At 42.9% G+C, this 17,856-nt stretch overlaps 1 long non-coding RNA gene across 1 annotated transcript; it reads left to right on the forward strand.

The window, feature by feature from the left end:
• The first annotated feature begins 11,133 nt into the window (after positions 1 to 11,133).
• LOC142250693 (uncharacterized) lies at positions 11,134 to 16,348 on the forward strand. The gene is made up of 3 exons (XR_012725256.1): positions 11,134 to 11,206; positions 12,915 to 13,223; positions 15,520 to 16,348. It is a non-coding gene; the product is annotated as an uncharacterized LOC142250693 (long non-coding RNA).
• The last annotated feature ends 1,508 nt before the right edge of the window (positions 16,349 to 17,856 follow it).

Below are 17,856 nucleotides of genomic sequence, written 5' to 3' on the forward strand. Positions count from 1 at the left end.
GATGACAATTTGGTTAGGAGATAGATTGAAGCAGCAAATACATGCTCTCTTGAATTTATTAGGATAATTATTGAAAAAAATGCCATGACTTTAAAGAAGATTGAGGAGGATATTAAAACCTTACAGGAGAACATAAAAACGGAATTGGATGAGGAGTCCTTTAAGGAATTTTCCACCGGTATTACCAAAGATTCTGAGAAATGGGAGAAAAGTATCAGTACAGATAAAGCTAATAAATATCAAAGGGACATCTCTGATTTCGAAAAAAATAATATTTTTCACTGGCAAAATCGCAAGATTAAAGAAGGTGTTAAAAGAGGATCTGTGACATCGGTGTCCTCTACTTCTGATAATGAAGCGGTTTCTGGTGGAGCAGACAATTTTAAAAAACGAAAAATGCAGGGGAAGCAACCAACGAATAAAAAACAATATAATATTTTTGAAAGAGATGGTGGCATGAACCTTCGAGAACGACCTAAGGTAATTAATCTCTCTACACATGTACTTTCTCAAACACAAGTTACATTGTTGGAAAAGGGGTTCTCATTCTCTCCTTCTATATCTCCAGACTTCTTTACAACAGTAAAGGATCTTCACCTTTTTGGGAGAAAACTCCTATTCAAAAGGCTTTTTTCAAAATCTGAGGAACAGATTCCATTTGATACCAAAGAGGAGTTGGAAGCTGTGGAAATTTTACAGCAACTTGCTGATGAAAATCTGGATTCTCCTGTAAGTAAATTTCCATCTTCATTGATTAATAAGTCAAAAAAATTTCCATCATTTAACACGGTCCCCGCTATTGATGTTTTTGTCAAAGTGGTGACAGGGGAATTGGAAAACTTATCCACTAAAAGAGGTATATTTAATTTTAGCCAAAAAGAAAAAACTGCCCTCAATGACCTCCAAACCTGGCAGGATATACAATTTAAACCGGCAGACAAAGGGGGCAACGTGGTCCTTTGGCCTAATGACCTCTATCTTAAACAAGCGCATAAACAACTGAATGATAAAAAATGTTATGCCAAATTGAGATATAATCCCCTATTGGAATTCAAAAGTGAGCTGCTTGACATCCTGATGCAGGCTTATGAGGAGGGAACGATCCCTAAGAGGATGGTTGAATTTATTACGGAGCTACAGCCTAGACTGCCCACCCTTTACCTGATACCAAAGGTCCATAAGAGTATATCTGACCCTCCAGGTAGACCAATTGTGTCGGGGATAGGTGGATTATGTGAGACTGTTGGCTCCGTGGTTGATTATTTTCTTAAACCTTTGGTTATGGAGTTGCCTTCCTTTGTTAGAGACACCACATCGGTCTTGTGTAAATTGGATAACCTACAATTAGATGATAATATGATTTTGGTAACGGCCGATGTGGAGTCTCTATATACCTCAATTAGGCATACCGATGGTTTAAAAGCAACTGAATTTTTTCTTACCCACAGTAATGTGGAGAAACCAATGGCTAGACTCATCCTGACTCTGTTGGAATTCATCTTGACACATAATGTCTTTACCTTTGACCAGAATATCTATAAACAGATTCAAGGGACTGCTATGGGGGCATCATGTGCCCCGTCCTATGCTAATTTGTTTATGGGGGCATGGGAGAGAACAATCTTTTTTGACAGTGACATCCCAGGTATTAAAAATGTACATAATTGGATTCGATATATAGACGATATCCTTTTTATCTGGGATGGACCAATTGATGGATTACATACCTTGATGGATTGTCTGAATAAAAACAATCAAAATATTAAACTCACATACAAATTCGGGAATAAGATTGAATTTTTAGATATTTTGATTGATGTGATGCCAACTGGAGGACTATCAACAACGGTATTTAGGAAAGAAACAGCAACTAATTCATTGTTACATGCAAATTCCTCTCACCCACAAAATACTATTAAGGGTATACCGATAGGACAATTTTTAAGAGTAAAAAGAATATGCTCTGATGAACCACAATTTTTTCACAAATCACAGGAATTGTCTTGTCGTTTGTTGGACAGAGGATATAGCAAAAGATGGATCAAGAAAGGATATAGGAGAGCAATGAGAACGCCAAGGAACCAACTATTATACAGTACTAATAAGAAAAACAAGGATGAGGACAATAATCAGGTACGCTTCATAACCAATTTTCATAATCAGTGGCAACCCATGATTAGAATTTTTTCAAAACATTGGGATATCCTTCGATCTGACCCTCTACTGAAAAAAATATTGCCTTCAAGACCATCTATTGTGGCGAAAAGATGTCCCAATCTTGGTGACAGGTTAACACACAGCCATTTTCAAAACCCCAAAAACAATGTGAATAAACCTCTAACATCTGGTTTCTTTCCATGTGGCCTTTGCAAGGCATGTGCAAATACAATTAAGACAAAAACTTTCCCAAACTTCGATGGTACACGAATTTTTGAAATTCGAAAACACATTACCTGTTCAACTAAGGGAACCATTTATCATGCTTCATGTCCTTGCAATAAGGTATACATAGGTTTAACAACAAGGGAACTAAAGGTTAGAATACGAGAACACTGTCGTGATATCGAAAAAGCAAAAACGTGTGATGATGAATCGCAACTCAAAACACTAGCCCGACATTTTAAAAAAGAACATAGTTGCAACCCGTACTCACTAAAATTTAGGGGTATTGACACTGTTGACCTAGGATTTAGAGGGGGAGATTTGTCCAAGGTATTAGCACAAGTAGAAAGTCGGTGGATTTTCAGATTGGGTACTTTAAGTCCACAAGGGTTAAATGAAACTATGGGTTTCGGGGCTTTCTTGTAAACTAGATGAGATGAGATTGAATTTTATGGGTGGGTTTGGTTTTGTGTTTTTATAGTGTTATTATTATCATGATTTTAATCCCTGTTTTTTTTTTCATTTTTAGAAATAAAAATTATTCCCTCAAAAAATGATGTTTTGGATGAAGATTGATATACGGTTTTGAAACATTAAGACTACTATTTATGGATTTAGGCTGATTGTCATTTGTTCTTTTTCTCCTCTTTTTTAGATTAAAGTCTGTGATTTTTATTATATGGTACGGATGATCTGTGACATTATCGCCCCCATAATATTGGTGTGCGTTTTAGTGTCTAAGATATTTTGTGTGACACATATATATTGGTGTTCACTTTCACATACACACAAGATACACTCATTATATATTTATATGTATCACTGAATGATGTTTTTTCCTATATGGATATATTTTTTATTTTTGTTTTTCACAGTGCACCTATTATCTTCTACACATTCACACATTAATGTATATATTCATTTATTTGTGTGAATGTTTGGAAAGAGACATAAAATATATATAAAAAAATAAAAATAAAAAAATAAATTTGTATTTTTATGATTTTTATAATGCACATGCATATTTTTATGTATTTGTATAATTTTCACATTGTATAAGAATAATACACTTTATGTCTTTTTATATGTATGTGCATATGATTATGTATATGTACTTATGTTTATATATATATATATGTATATATATATATATATGTATATATATATATATATATATATATGTGTTCTGCAATATTTTCATCAGTTTAGATCATGTATTATACGCAGATTTTGATTTATCTATTTATAATATTTTATGCAATGCCTTTGGTAAAATTATATGTATCACTATATATTTTTCTTCAATGTATCTCTTCCATGTATACTATAGTCTATGGGGATTTTTTTGTTTATATGATACGTTTATATATTGTAATATTTTGGGGTGCATACCTGCATTGCCCTCCCTGAACAGTGCGCATATCCGAGATCGCGACGCTGCGATCTCCAACCAGTGATTTACAGTGACACCACGGAGTTTCCATTGTCTGCGACTAATGGATTATAACGTGTGGTTCACTTTCACTGTGCGGTGATCACTTTTATGAGCAGCCTCGCGCCCCGTACTATGCGCCAGCAGACACCGGTGTCGGCAATCCAGGCATAAGTAAAACACACTATAAAAGCATCACAGCCTCTCACCCTGACACGCCTCCCGAAGAAGCAGTGGCGAAACATGTTGGGGTGACGGGACGTTGATTGAATTTAATACTGAACAGGTATTCCCTCCTCTTTGCTTTTCCTATGCTGTCTGATTAAATATAATGGTATTTTTACCTGGAGCAGGGTTGAGCATGATTATCGGCATATCTTAGTAGTTAAATGTGGTGGTTTGAATCTGGTGGTCCACATATGGCACATAGCACTTTTTTGGATGCACTCTGCTAGAGCACATTGCTGGTACTTTAAGCACTATTCACTTTATTACCGATTATGCTGTGATCTATTAGCATTGTGCACTTTATGACTTGTATATATGCATATATGTTACTATCTATTTTTATTTGCAATTAGCAATTTTTACATGGTATTAAATACATATATGTTCTTATGCAGTTATAATTCACTAATTTAATTTAATTTATTTTATTTTTTCTTGCCCTATTATGGATCACTGTTGCCTTTAACCACCACATTTTATAAAATTGTATTCAAATTACTTCAGTCAGCGTCTCTGGTTGTTATAATGTGGTATTTCCTGAAATGAATTTTATACAGCTTTTATATTAAAATTGTTGAATAAAAATTGATATTTTTTAATAATTTATTTCTGTAGCTTTATTGGTTTGATGTATCTCACTCAAACCTGGTGTTAAATTATGACTTTGAAGCTCTACCACTAATGTGGGGAAATTATACATTTTTTGGGCACTTTGTATATAAATGTATACAGATAGATACTGCTCCTTACTGTATACAGCTACATACTGCTCCTTACTGTATACAGCCAGATACTGCTCCCTACTGTATACAGATAGATACTGCTCCTTACTGTATACAGCTACATACTGCTCCCTACTGTATACAGATAGATACTGCTCCGTACTGTATACAGCCACACACTGCCCCCACTGTATACAGCCAGATACTGCCCCCTACTGTATACAGCCAGACACTGCCCTCTACTGTATATAGCCAGATACTGCCCCCTACTGTATACAGCCAGACACTGCCCTCTACTGTATACAGCCAGATACTGCCCCCTACTGTATACAGCCAGATACTGCCCCCTACTGTATACAGCCAGACACTGCCCTCTACTGTATACAGCCATACACTGCCCCCTACTGTATACAGCCAGATACTGCCCTCTACTGTATACAGCCAGACACTGCCCCCTACTGTATACAGCCAGATACTGCCCCCTACTGTATACAGCCAGACACTGCCCTCTACTGTATACAGCCAGATACTGCCCCCTACTGTATACAGCCAGATACTGCCCCCTACTGTATACAGCCAGACACTGCCCTCTACTGTATACAGCCAGACACTGCCCTCTACTGTATACAGCCAGACACTGCCCTCTACTGTATACAGCCAGACACTGCCCTCTACTGTATACAGCCAGATACTGCCCTCTACTGTATACAGCCAGATACTGCCCCTACTGTATACAGCCAGATACTGCCCCTACTGTATACAGCCAGATACTGCCCCTACTGTATACAGCCAGATACTGCCTCTACTGTATACAGCCAGATACTGCCGCCTACTGTATACAGCCAGATACTGCCCTCTACTGTATACAGCTACATACTGCTCCTTACTGTATACAGCTACATACTGCCCCCTACTGTATACAGCCAGATACTGCTCCTTACTGTATACAGCCAGATACTGCTCCCTACTGTATACAGCCAGATACTGCCGCCTACTGTATACAGCTACATACTGCTCCTTACTGTATACAGCTAGATACTGTATATAGCTACATACTGCTCCTTACTGTATACAGCTAGATACTGCTCCTTACTGTATATAGCTACATACTGCTCCTTACTGTATACAGCCAGATACTGCTCCTTACTGTATACAGCCAGATACTGCTCCTTACTGTAGATAGCTACATACTGCTCCTTACTGTATACAGCCAGATACTGCTCCTTACTGTATACAGCTAGATACTGCTCCTTACTGTATACAGCTACATACTGCTCCTTACTGTATATAGCTACATACTGCTCCTTACTGTATACAGCTAGATACTGCTCCTTACTGTATACAGCTAGATACTGCTCCTTACTGTATATAGCTACATACTGCTCCTTACTGTATACAGCTAGATACTGCTCCTTACTGTATACAGCTAGATACTGCTCCTTACTGTATATAGCTACATAATGCCCCCTACTGTATACAGCCAGATACTGCTCCTTACTGTATACAGCCAGATACTGCTCCTTACTGTATACAGCTAGATACTGCTCCTTACTGTATATAGCTACATACTGCTCCTTACTATATACAGCTACATACTGCTCCTTACTGTATACAGCTAGATACTGCTCCTTACTGTATACAGCTACATACTGCTCCTTACTGTATACAGCTACATACTGCTCCTTACTGTATACAGCTACATACTGCTCCTTACTGTATACAGCTACATACTGCTCCTTACTGTATACAGCTACATACTGCTCCTTACTATATACAGCTAGATACTGCTCCTTACTGTATATAGCTACATACTGCTCCTTACTGTATACAGCTACATACTGCTCCTTACTGTATACAGCTACATACTGCTCCTTACTGTATACAGCTAGATACTGCTCCTTACTATATACAGCTAGATACTGCTCCTTACTGTATACAGCTAGATACTGCTCCTTACTGTATACAGCCAGATACTGCTCCTTACTGTATACAGCTACATACTGCTCCTTACTGTATACAGCTAGATACTGCTCCTTACTGTATACAGCTACATACTGCTCCTTACTGTATACAGCTAGATACTGCTCCTTACTGTATACAGCTAGATACTGCTCCTTACTGTATACAGCCAGATACTGCTCCTTACTGTATACAGCCAGATACTGCTCCTTACTGTATACAGATAGATACTGCTCCTTACTGTATACAGCCAGATACTGCTCCTTACTGTATACAGCTAGATACTGCTCCCTACTGTATACAGCTAGATACTGCTCCTTACTGTATACAGCTAGATACTGCTCCTTACTGTATACAGCCAGATACTGCTCCTTACTGTATACAGCTAGATACTGCTCCTTACTGTATACAGCCAGATACTGCTCCTTACTGTATACAGCTAGATACTGCTCCTTACTGTATACAGCTAGATACTGCTCCTTACTGTATACAGCTACATACTGCTCCTTACTGTATACAGCTACATACTGCCCCCTACTGTATACAGCCAGATACTGCTCCTTACTGTATACAGCTAGATACTGCTCCTTACTGTATATAGCTACATACTGCTCCTTACTGTATATAGCTACATACTGCTCCTTACTGTATACAGCTACATACTGCTCCTTACTGTATACAGCTAGATACTGCTCCTTACTGTATACAGCTAGATACTGCTCCTTACTGTATATAGCTACATACTGCTCCTTACTGTATACAGCTACATACTGCCCCCTACTGTATACAGCCAGATACTGCTCCTTACTGTATACAGCCAGATACTGCTCCTTACTGTATACAGCTAGATACTGCTCCTTACTGTATACAGCTACATACTGCTCCTTACTGTATACAGCTAGATACTGCTCCTTACTGTATATAGCTACATACTGCTCCTTACTGTATACAGCTACATACTGCTCCTTACTGTATACAGCTACATACTGCTCCTTACTGTATACAGCTAGATACTGCTCCTTACTGTATACAGCTAGATACTGCTCCTTACTGTATACAGCCAGATACTGCTCCTTACTGTATACAGCCAGATACTGCCCCCTACTGTATACAGCTAGATACTGCTCCTTACTGTATACAGCCAGATACTGCTCCTTACTGTATACAGCTAGATACTGCTCCTTACTGTATACAGCTAGATACTGCTCCTTACTGTATACAGCCAGATACTGCTCCTTACTGTATACAGCCAGATACTGCTCCTTACTGTATACAGCTAGATACTGCTCCTTACTGTATACAGCCAGATACTGCTCCTTACTGTATACAGCTAGATACTGCTCCTTACTGTATACAGCCAGATACTGCTCCTTACTGTATACAGCCAGATACTGCTCCTTACTGTATACAGCTAGATACTGCTCCTTACTGTATACAGCCAGATACTGCTCCTTACTGTATACAGCTAGATACTGATCCCTACTGTATACAGCTAGATACTGCTCCTTACTGTATATAGCTACATACTGCTCCTTACTGTATACAGCCAGATACTGCTCCTTACTGTATACAGCTAGATACTGCTCCTTACTGTATACAGCTAGATACTGCTCCTTACTGTATACAGCTACATACTGCCCCCTACTGTATACAGCCAGATACTGCTCCCTACTGTATACAGCTAGATACTGCTCCTTACTGTATACAGCCAGATACTGCTCCTTACTGTATACAGCCAGATACTGCTCCTTACTGTATACAGCTAGATACTGCTCCTTACTGTATACAGCCAGATACTGCTCCTTACTGTATACAGCTAGATACTGATCCCTACTGTATACAGCTAGATACTGCTCCTTACTGTATATAGCTACATACTGCTCCTTACTGTATACAGCCAGATACTGCTCCTTACTGTATACAGCCAGATACTGCTCCTTACTGTATACAGCTACATACTGCTCCTTACTGTATATAGCTACATACTGCTCCTTACTGTATACAGCTAGATACTGTTCCTTACTATATACAGCTAGATACTGCTCCTTACTGTATACAGATAGATACTGCTCCTTACTGTATACAGCTACATACTGCTCCCTACTGTATACAGATAGATACTGCTCCTTACTGTATACAGCTACATACTGCTCCCTACTGTATACAGCTAGATACTGCTCCTTACTGTATACAGATAGATACTGCTCCGTACTGTATACAGCTACATACTGCTCCCTACTGTATACAGATAGATACTGCTCCTTACTGTATACAGCTACATACTGCTCCCTACTGTATACAGATAGATACTGCTCCTTACTGTATACAGCTACATACTGCTCCCTACTGTATACAGATAGATACTGCTCCTTACTGTATATAGCTACATACTGCTCCCTACTGTATACAGATAGATACTGCTCCTTACTGTATACAGCTACATACTGCCCCCTACTGTATACAGATAGATACTGCTCCTTACTGTATACAGCCAGATACTGCTCCCTACTGTATACAGCCAGATACTGCTCCTTACTGTATACAGCCAGATACTGCCGCCTACTGTATACAGCCAGATACTGCTCCTTACTGTATATAGCTACATACTGCTCCTTACTGTATACAGCTACATACTGCTCCTTACTGTATACAGCTACATACTGCTCCTTACTGTATACAGCTAGATACTGCTCCTTACTGTATACAGCTAGATACTGCTCCTTACTGTATATAGCTACATACTGCTCCCTACTGTATATAGCTACATACTGCTCCCTACTGTATATAGCTACATACTGCTCCCTACTGTATACAGATAGATACTGCTCCTTACTGTATACAGCTACATACTGCTCCCTACTGTATACAGATAGATACTGCTCCTTACTGTATATAGCTACATACTGCTCCCTACTGTATACAGATAGATACTGCTCCTTACTGTATACAGCTACATACTGCCCCCTACTGTATACAGATAGATACTGCTCCTTACTGTATACAGCCAGATACTGCTCCCTACTGTATACAGCCAGATACTGCTCCTTACTGTATACAGCCAGATACTGCCGCCTACTGTATACAGCCAGATACTGCTCCTTACTGTATATAGCTACATACTGCTCCTTACTGTATACAGCTACATACTGCTCCTTACTGTATACAGCTACATACTGCTCCTTACTGTATATAGCTACATACTGCTCCTTACTGTATACAGCTAGATACTGCTCCTTACTGTATACAGCTACATACTGCTCCTTACTGTATACAGCCAGATACTGCTCCCTACTGTATACAGCTAGATACTGCTCCTTACTGTATACAGCTACATACTGCTCCTTACTGTATACAGCCAGATACTGCTCCTTACTGTATACAGCTACATACTGCTCCTTACTGTATACAGCTACATACTGCTCCTTACTGTATACAGCTAGATACTGCTCCTTACTGTATACAGCTACATACTGCTCCTTACTGTATACAGCTACATACTGCTCCTTACTGTATACAGCTACATACTGCTCCTTACTGTATACAGCCAGATACTGCTCCTTACTGTATACAGCTAGATACTGCTCCTTACTGTATATAGCTACATACTGCTCCTTACTGTATACAGCTACATACTGCTCCTTACTGTATATAGCTACATACTGCTCCTTACTGTATACAGCTACATACTGCTCCTTACTGTATACAGCTAGATACTGCTCCTTACTGTATACAGCTACATACTGCTCCTTACTGTATACAGCTAGATACTGCTCCTTACTGTATATAGCTACATACTGCTCCTTACTGTATACAGCTACATACTGCTCCTTACTGTATACAGCTACATACTGCTCCTTACTGTATACAGCTATATACTGCTCCTTACTGTATATAGCTACATACTGCTCCCTACTGTATATAGCTACATACTGCTCCTTACTGTATACAGCTACATACTGCCCCCTACTGTATACAGCCAGACACTGCCCCCTACTGTATACAGCTAGATACTGCTCCTTACTGTATATAGCTACATACTGCTCCCTACTGTATATAGCTACATACTGCTCCTTACTGTATACAGCTACATACTGCCCCCTACTGTATACAGCCAGATACTGCTCCTTACTGTATACAGCCAGACACTGCCCTCTACTGTATACAGCCAGATACTGCCCTCTACTGTATACAGCCAGATACTGCTCCCTACTGTATACAGCTAGATACTGCTCCTTACTGTATTGAGGGGCACTGCAGCCATAAACTTGAGATGCTGCCCCCTGACTGCTGGCCCCTATGCATGTTAAAATAGAGTTCTCCCCCCTGGAAAGACACTGACCTGCCGCCCCCGCCTCCTGTGGTGTGACTGGCCTAAGCCCCGCCTCCTGGATACATATCACTGTGCTGCCCAGCTTCCGGCCTCTCTGCTGCAGGACCCGGACCTGTTTGGGCAGCCGGACACAGGGACCCGCTCCTGGAGGCGGTAAGAGAGCTATCAGCAGGGAGGTAAGCGTTTCAGCTCACAGCGCTGTTAGCTGTGAGCGGCTCCCTCTCTGCTGAGGCACAAGCAGTGTGTGCCGGTGAGCGCAGCGTTCTATGGGAACGACCCGCCCGCTGGTCCGCTTGTGCTCGTCATTTTTTAAACACCCTTAACCCCCTCCCTCCCTCCAGCCTCCCCAAAAATCAGCATGGAGGAAAGCGTCCTGCTCACGGCGCTTTTAGCTGTGAGCGGCTCCCTCCATGCTGAGGCTCAAGCTATGGGCGCCGGCGAGCGGCGTTTCTGAGGAAACTACCTGCCCGCCGGTCAGCTTGAGCCGCCATTACGTTTTTAAAAAAAAGAGCGCTTTGCGCTTTTTGTCTTTGGCCCCGCCTACCCGCCGCCCAGCCACCGCCGCCCAGCCACCGCCGCCAGTACTGAGAAGGAGCAGGGTAGGGCTGTGTGCGCTCTGCACGGCACCGAAAAGGTGTGCCTCAGAGCGCAGCTGAAAAGCTCCGTTCTGAGGCGCATGGTGCCGGTAGAGAACGTGCGCTCAGCCTGCAGCTCCTGCCATAGACAGAGCAGGAGCTGCCGGCAAAGCGCACGGAAGTGACATGTCACTTCTTAGAACACAGGGATTCGGGCAACAGCTGAATCGCTGCGTTCTACTATACAACGTGCGTACGGCCTCTGCACAGCCTCCATAGACTGTGCAGGGGACGCAGGACGCATGAATTACGCACACAGCCTAATTGAAGTGCAGACTCATTGCAGTCCCTGTCACAGCGCAGGTTGGAGGCACGTTGGGGGGGAATGTAGTATGCAGGCACTAACCTGCAAGAGTTCAAATCACCCCATCCCACACGCACTGAACTTCCCCTCCCCTCCGTTTGTATGCCCCGGGAATGCCAAGGGGGCTAGCCTGGGAATGAACCAGGGACCATGTGGGTCTCCCAGTGAGCGGGCGGTTTAAGGGATTCTGTTAGGACTTCATTGTTCAAATTGAGGGGCTGGTAGTGAACAGGGGCAAGAAGCAACAGTCAGCAGGTGGCATGTTTTCCCTCCTGCTGATACCACACCTACACCGAGCCCCCTCCCAGGCCAAAACACACTCCATTTGACATTATGACAATGGTGACTGTTAACAGCCCCGCCCCGTTGTCACACAGTGGTTTCAGCATGTTATGGCGGCGGTGGGTTCGGTGCCGACCATCGCGTTGTACGGTCATGTGCAGGGGTCACGGTAGCAAGCTTTGGCATGGGTAGCCACCATGTCCGGAGTCTGTCATCTTAACCCTTGGATCGGTGTGAGCGTCGTCGTAGCAGGCGTTACGTGGGTAGAGCTAGATCCAGTCGTCTTGTCATTTCCTGAATCACCAGGTGAGTACCCTGATGGGGAATGCGGGGTGGGATAAGTCCCCCTAGGGAGGATAACGTGATGTCACAGGTAACAGGCTTCCCGCCCAGCTCTACATGTTGTCACTAAGTTATTTATAACAAACAATGTTATTGGTGCTGAGGGAATCGCCCTTCCCCTTTTTTCTGGTAAAAGCTGTGATGGTATCTAGCATTCCTACCCCTTGTAGACAGCATTCCACAATCTCCCCGCTCTAACTGTAAAGAAGCTTTCCCTATTTCGGAGGATTAAGTTTGGTGACAGTTTATTTATATTGACCACACGGGTATTTATACAAATTATTATTATTTATTACAGGGCCATATAATTCATGGCGCTTTGCATGGGACGGGGGTTTTACAAAATACGTACCAGTATATTAATCATAGACCATACAAGGCGCAGTCTGGTACAGGAGGAGAGAGGACCCTGCCCGCGAGGGCTCACAGTCTACAGGAGGAGAGAGGACCCTGCCCGCGAGGGCTCACAGTCTACAGGAGGAGAGAGGACCCTGCCCGCGAGGGCTCACAGTCTACAGGAGGAGAGAGGACCCTGCCCGCCAGGGCTCACAGTCTACAGGAGGAGAGAGGACCCTGCCCGCGAGGGCTCACAGTCTACAGGGGATAGGTGAGGAGACAGTAGATGAGGGTAGAGCTGATTGTGCGGCGCTGTATCAGACGGAGGGTTACGGCAGCGTGTAGGCTTGTCGGACGAGGTACGAATGAGATCTCCTCTGAGACGTTTTTTCAAAAATTAAACATATCTTATTTTTCAACCTTAGTTTAATACAGGCGGCCTCCATTCCTTGTAATAATCTTGTTGCCACCTGTTAACTGACCCTTCAAGTGATTTAGTGATTAGTGACAATATGATGGGATCACGGGATCTCACACCCCTGTTATACCCCTAATTTCATGCTGTAATTGAAAGAAGGGATCGATATTGGCCACAGTTAGTTTTATCGAAGTGTGAGAAGTATATTTCTGTACATTTGCATGGCTTGATTGTTTTTCTAAAATTGCTTCTCTTTTGTAGTGAAGTAATTTTCATCCTTTTGTACTAGATTTTCCCTCTTTGGTTAATTACGTATGTTTTCATTGGTTTTCCTTACCGTAGGAACCAAAAATAAACAAGTGAGATGGGTAAACCGGCAAGGTTAGCTATTCGCAGAATAATTAGGCTCGCTAATATTTTCTGGACAATTACTTCCACATAAATATTCTAAAAGGTATAAATTCACTTTTAGTTTTTGGGTGCGTTGCATGGATTGGGGACGCTGCCCCATTGGGGCTTACGGTCTGGATTCCTTACCTGTATGTTTATGGGGGTGTGGGAGGAGGCTAGAGTGCCCGGAGTAGACCCACGCAGTCACGGGGAGAACGTACAGGCTCCTTGCGGATGGTGTCCTTGGCGGGATTTGGGCCCAGGACCCCAGGGCTGCAGCTAGCCACTGAGCCACCGTGCCATGCCATAATAGTTTCAAGAGCAGGAACAGACAGATTTGTAGATGGAGTATTACGGCGTTGCAGGGCCAGCTGTTTGAGATCATTTGCGATACAAAAGGTTTATATAGTTATATATATATATAAAAAAAAAAAAAATGCTCCTTATGCTGGGCCCGGGGGGGGGCATGGTCCATTAACCTACCTTTGATTGCGCCTTTCCCCCTATTATGGTTCCAGCTACACAAAAGGGGGGGGTGGACTGGGAAATAGGAGAATGACCAGTGGTCCGACGGTGCCGGTGGGTAAAAGCCTTAACCAACTACAGCCCTTTCCTCGAATAAGTAATCAGGCTGATTAGGTTTTTTGTGGCTTGGAATGCCTATGGGTCAATGCAGGGTTGAAGACGAAACAGGCATCTGGGTCCGGGTTAGCATCGGGCACCTTATTGCAATCCCAATCTCAGGTATTTTGGTAACTCAACCCACCAGCAGGATCCAGGTTTGGAGTTCTCAGCCAGATGGTGGGGTGTGTGGTGAAGTTAGGCCCATGATCCAGGCCTCCATTTTGCATGGACTTGACGGTTCTTTGGTACGTTATTCAGCGGGTGTTGCTCTGGTGGTTTATGTGCGTGACGATTTTACAAGCCACCGTCTTGTAATACACGCCCTGCAGTAGTCAGCGAATGTGCACCATTTTCGGTTGCAAGCAAACTGTTACGAGGACGGTCTTCCCAAATTTAAATTGTGGAACGGTACTGAAGCGATGAGGGTCTTGTGGGGTGAAAGGTATTGAAGGGTTGGATGATTATGGTAAGCGAGTGGAGCACAGTAGGCCTATTCTTTTTTAGCCGAAGATTTTTTTTTTTTTTTTTTTTTTTTTTTTTCTTTTAAAAACAAAACAAAGGGGTGGTTTGGATTGTTCGCCCCATTGCAAATCTATACATTGATATTTTGGATCTTTTTCTCCCACTCGGCGGGTGTCCCGACGTTGTCGGTTGTTTCTCTTAGGCGAGCGGGAGTATGGGACCAGTTTTTACCCATGACGACGGCACTTCATTTTAGCGTCACGTAGTTTGTCCTCCATTTTGTGGGCTGGTTTTTGGTTGGTAATGCGACGGTTACTCGTTCGTTATTTTTGGTGTTTGCCAGCCTGGTACCCGGCACGTACTCTCCCAGAGTTGGGGTGCTACAAAGCTTCAGGAGCCAGCATACATGAGCACAGTTTCAGTGGATCAGGTGACGACAATGGAAATGCATTATGAGGGACGACAGGTCGGAGTTGGTTTTCTTTTTTGAAATCGGGTTTTTATTCGACACGTAAGGAGATTCAGAACAGCGTACAGGGCTAATGTAAAATGATATGATTGTGATTTGTTTATCCAAAAAAAAAAAAAAAAGTTTTGTCAGTACCACCTTGGAGAGAAGAGGTGTTTGACGGTTACGAGAATTCCCTGTTCTGACAGTGTTTTTGCCTTTCAGATCCAAGTCGGCCCAGTGATTGGGTCCGAGGTTACTTCCATGTATGTTGGCTGCGAGGAGAGCGGATCTTCGCCTCTTCGCCTTGGTGGTCGGTTCTTTGTTCCTGTTACAGTGAAAGTAATTGGAGAGGTTGCCGGGGCTTGGCTCAGCTGTGGGTTTATCGGAGGGGACCAAGATTGCGTGAGCTCTCTTTTTTACAATCGACTTGGTGATACACATAGGCTTCAAGTATCTGGTCCAAGGCCGTCTAGCTAGGCCTCTTACCCTTATCCGGTCAGAGAGGTACAAATTTCCCTGTTTTAGTGCAGAGTGTTACAACGATCCGGTCGAAGGTTACCCTCTGGCCCAGGGGGCTTGGAGCTATGGAAGAAGGTGATAAGGATCTCTCCTGGCGCATGGTCGATCGGGGCCTACCCAAGTAGGTCTGGCACCGCCAGCTGGAAGGCAATATTTGGCTGTCCTTAAGCTCAGATGGGTACATCCCGAATGATGATGTTGTGGATATGGTGGTTGCGGAAATTCCTGGGACGGCTCAGGTATTTCAGTTTTTTGGGTGGGGTCGCAGCTTGCTGGCGCTGTGCTGCTCCTTGGCGGAAGGGGTAGGAAAAGTGGTGGTGAAATACCCGCGCCGGACGGCCGGATGGCGGTACATTTGCCTGAACCCCGTGATGTTGGCAAGTTAATGCCTGGTTAAAAGCTGCGACCAAATTTTATGCCAAAAGATGAGAGTGGTTTTTTCCCCATACCTCTCTCCAAAAATGGAAAATTCAAATAAAAGTATTTTAATTTATAAGAGAACGGTGTTGTGTCTTTCTAGGGGGGGAAAAATGGTGGTTGTTGGGTCCTGGCAGTCATAGCTACATACTGCTCCTTACTGTATACAGCTACATACTGCCCCCTACTGTATACAGCCAGATACTGCCCCCTACTGTATATAGCTACATACTGCTCCCTACTGTATACAGCTACATACTGCCCCCTACTGTATACAGCCAGATACTGCTCCTTACTGTATACAGCCAGATACTGCTCCTTACTGTATACAGCCAGATACTGCCGCCTACTGTATACAGCCAGATACTGCCGCCTACTGTATACAGCCAGATACTGCTCTCTACTGTATACAGCTACATACTGCTCCTTACTGTATACAGCTAGATACTGCTCCTTACTGTATACAGCTACATACTGCTCCTTACTGTATACAGCTAGATACTGCTCCTTACTGTATACAACCAGATACTGCTCCTTACTGTATACAGCTACATACTGCTCCTTACTGTATACAGCTAGATACTGCTCCTTACTGTATATAGCTACATACTGCTCCTTACTGTATACAGCTAGATACTGCTCCTTACTGTATACAGCTAGATACTGCTCCTTACTGTATACAGCTACATACTGCTCCTTACTGTATACAGCTACATACTGCTCCTTACTGTATACAGCTAGATACTGCTCCTTACTGTATACAGCTAGATACTGCTCCTTACTGTATACAGCTAGATACTGCTCCTTACTGTATACAGCTAGATACTGCTCCTTACTGTATACAGCTACATACTGCTCCTTACTGTATACAGCTACATACTGCTCCTTACTGTATACAGCTAGATACTGCTCCTTACTGTATACAGCTAGATACTGCTCCTTACTGTATACAGCTAGATACTGCTCCTTACTGTATACAGCTAGATACTGCTCCTTACTGTATACAGCTACATACTGCTCCTTACTGTATACAGCTACATACTGCTCCTTACTGTATACAGCTAGATACTGCTCCTTACTGTATACAGCCAGATACTGCTCCCTACTGTATACAGCTACATACTGCTCCTTACTGTATACAGCTAGATACTGCTCCTTACTGTATACAGCCAGATACTGCTCCCTACTGTATACAGCTACATACTGCCCCCACTGTATACAGCTAGATACTGCTCCCTACTGTATACAGCCAGATACTGCTCCCTACTGTATACAGCTACATACTGCTCCTTACTGTATACAGCTAGATACTGCTCCTTACTGTATACAGCCAGATACTGCTCCTTACTGTATACAGCCAGATACTGCTCCCTACTGTATACAGCTACATACTGCTCCTTACTGTATACAGCTAGATACTGCTCCTTACTGTATACAGCCAGATACTGCTCCCTACTGTATACAGCTAGATACTGCTCCTTACTGTATACAGCTAGATACTGCTCCTTACTGTATACAGCCAGATACTGCTCCTTACTGTATACAGCCAGATACTGCCGCCTACTGTATACAGCCAGATACTGCCGCCTACTGTATACAGCCAGATACTGCTCTCTACTGTAT

The sequence above is a fragment of the Anomaloglossus baeobatrachus genome, chromosome 9, assembly GCF_048569485.1.
Source record: "Anomaloglossus baeobatrachus isolate aAnoBae1 chromosome 9, aAnoBae1.hap1, whole genome shotgun sequence".
NCBI lineage: Eukaryota > Metazoa > Chordata > Amphibia > Anura > Aromobatidae > Anomaloglossus > Anomaloglossus baeobatrachus.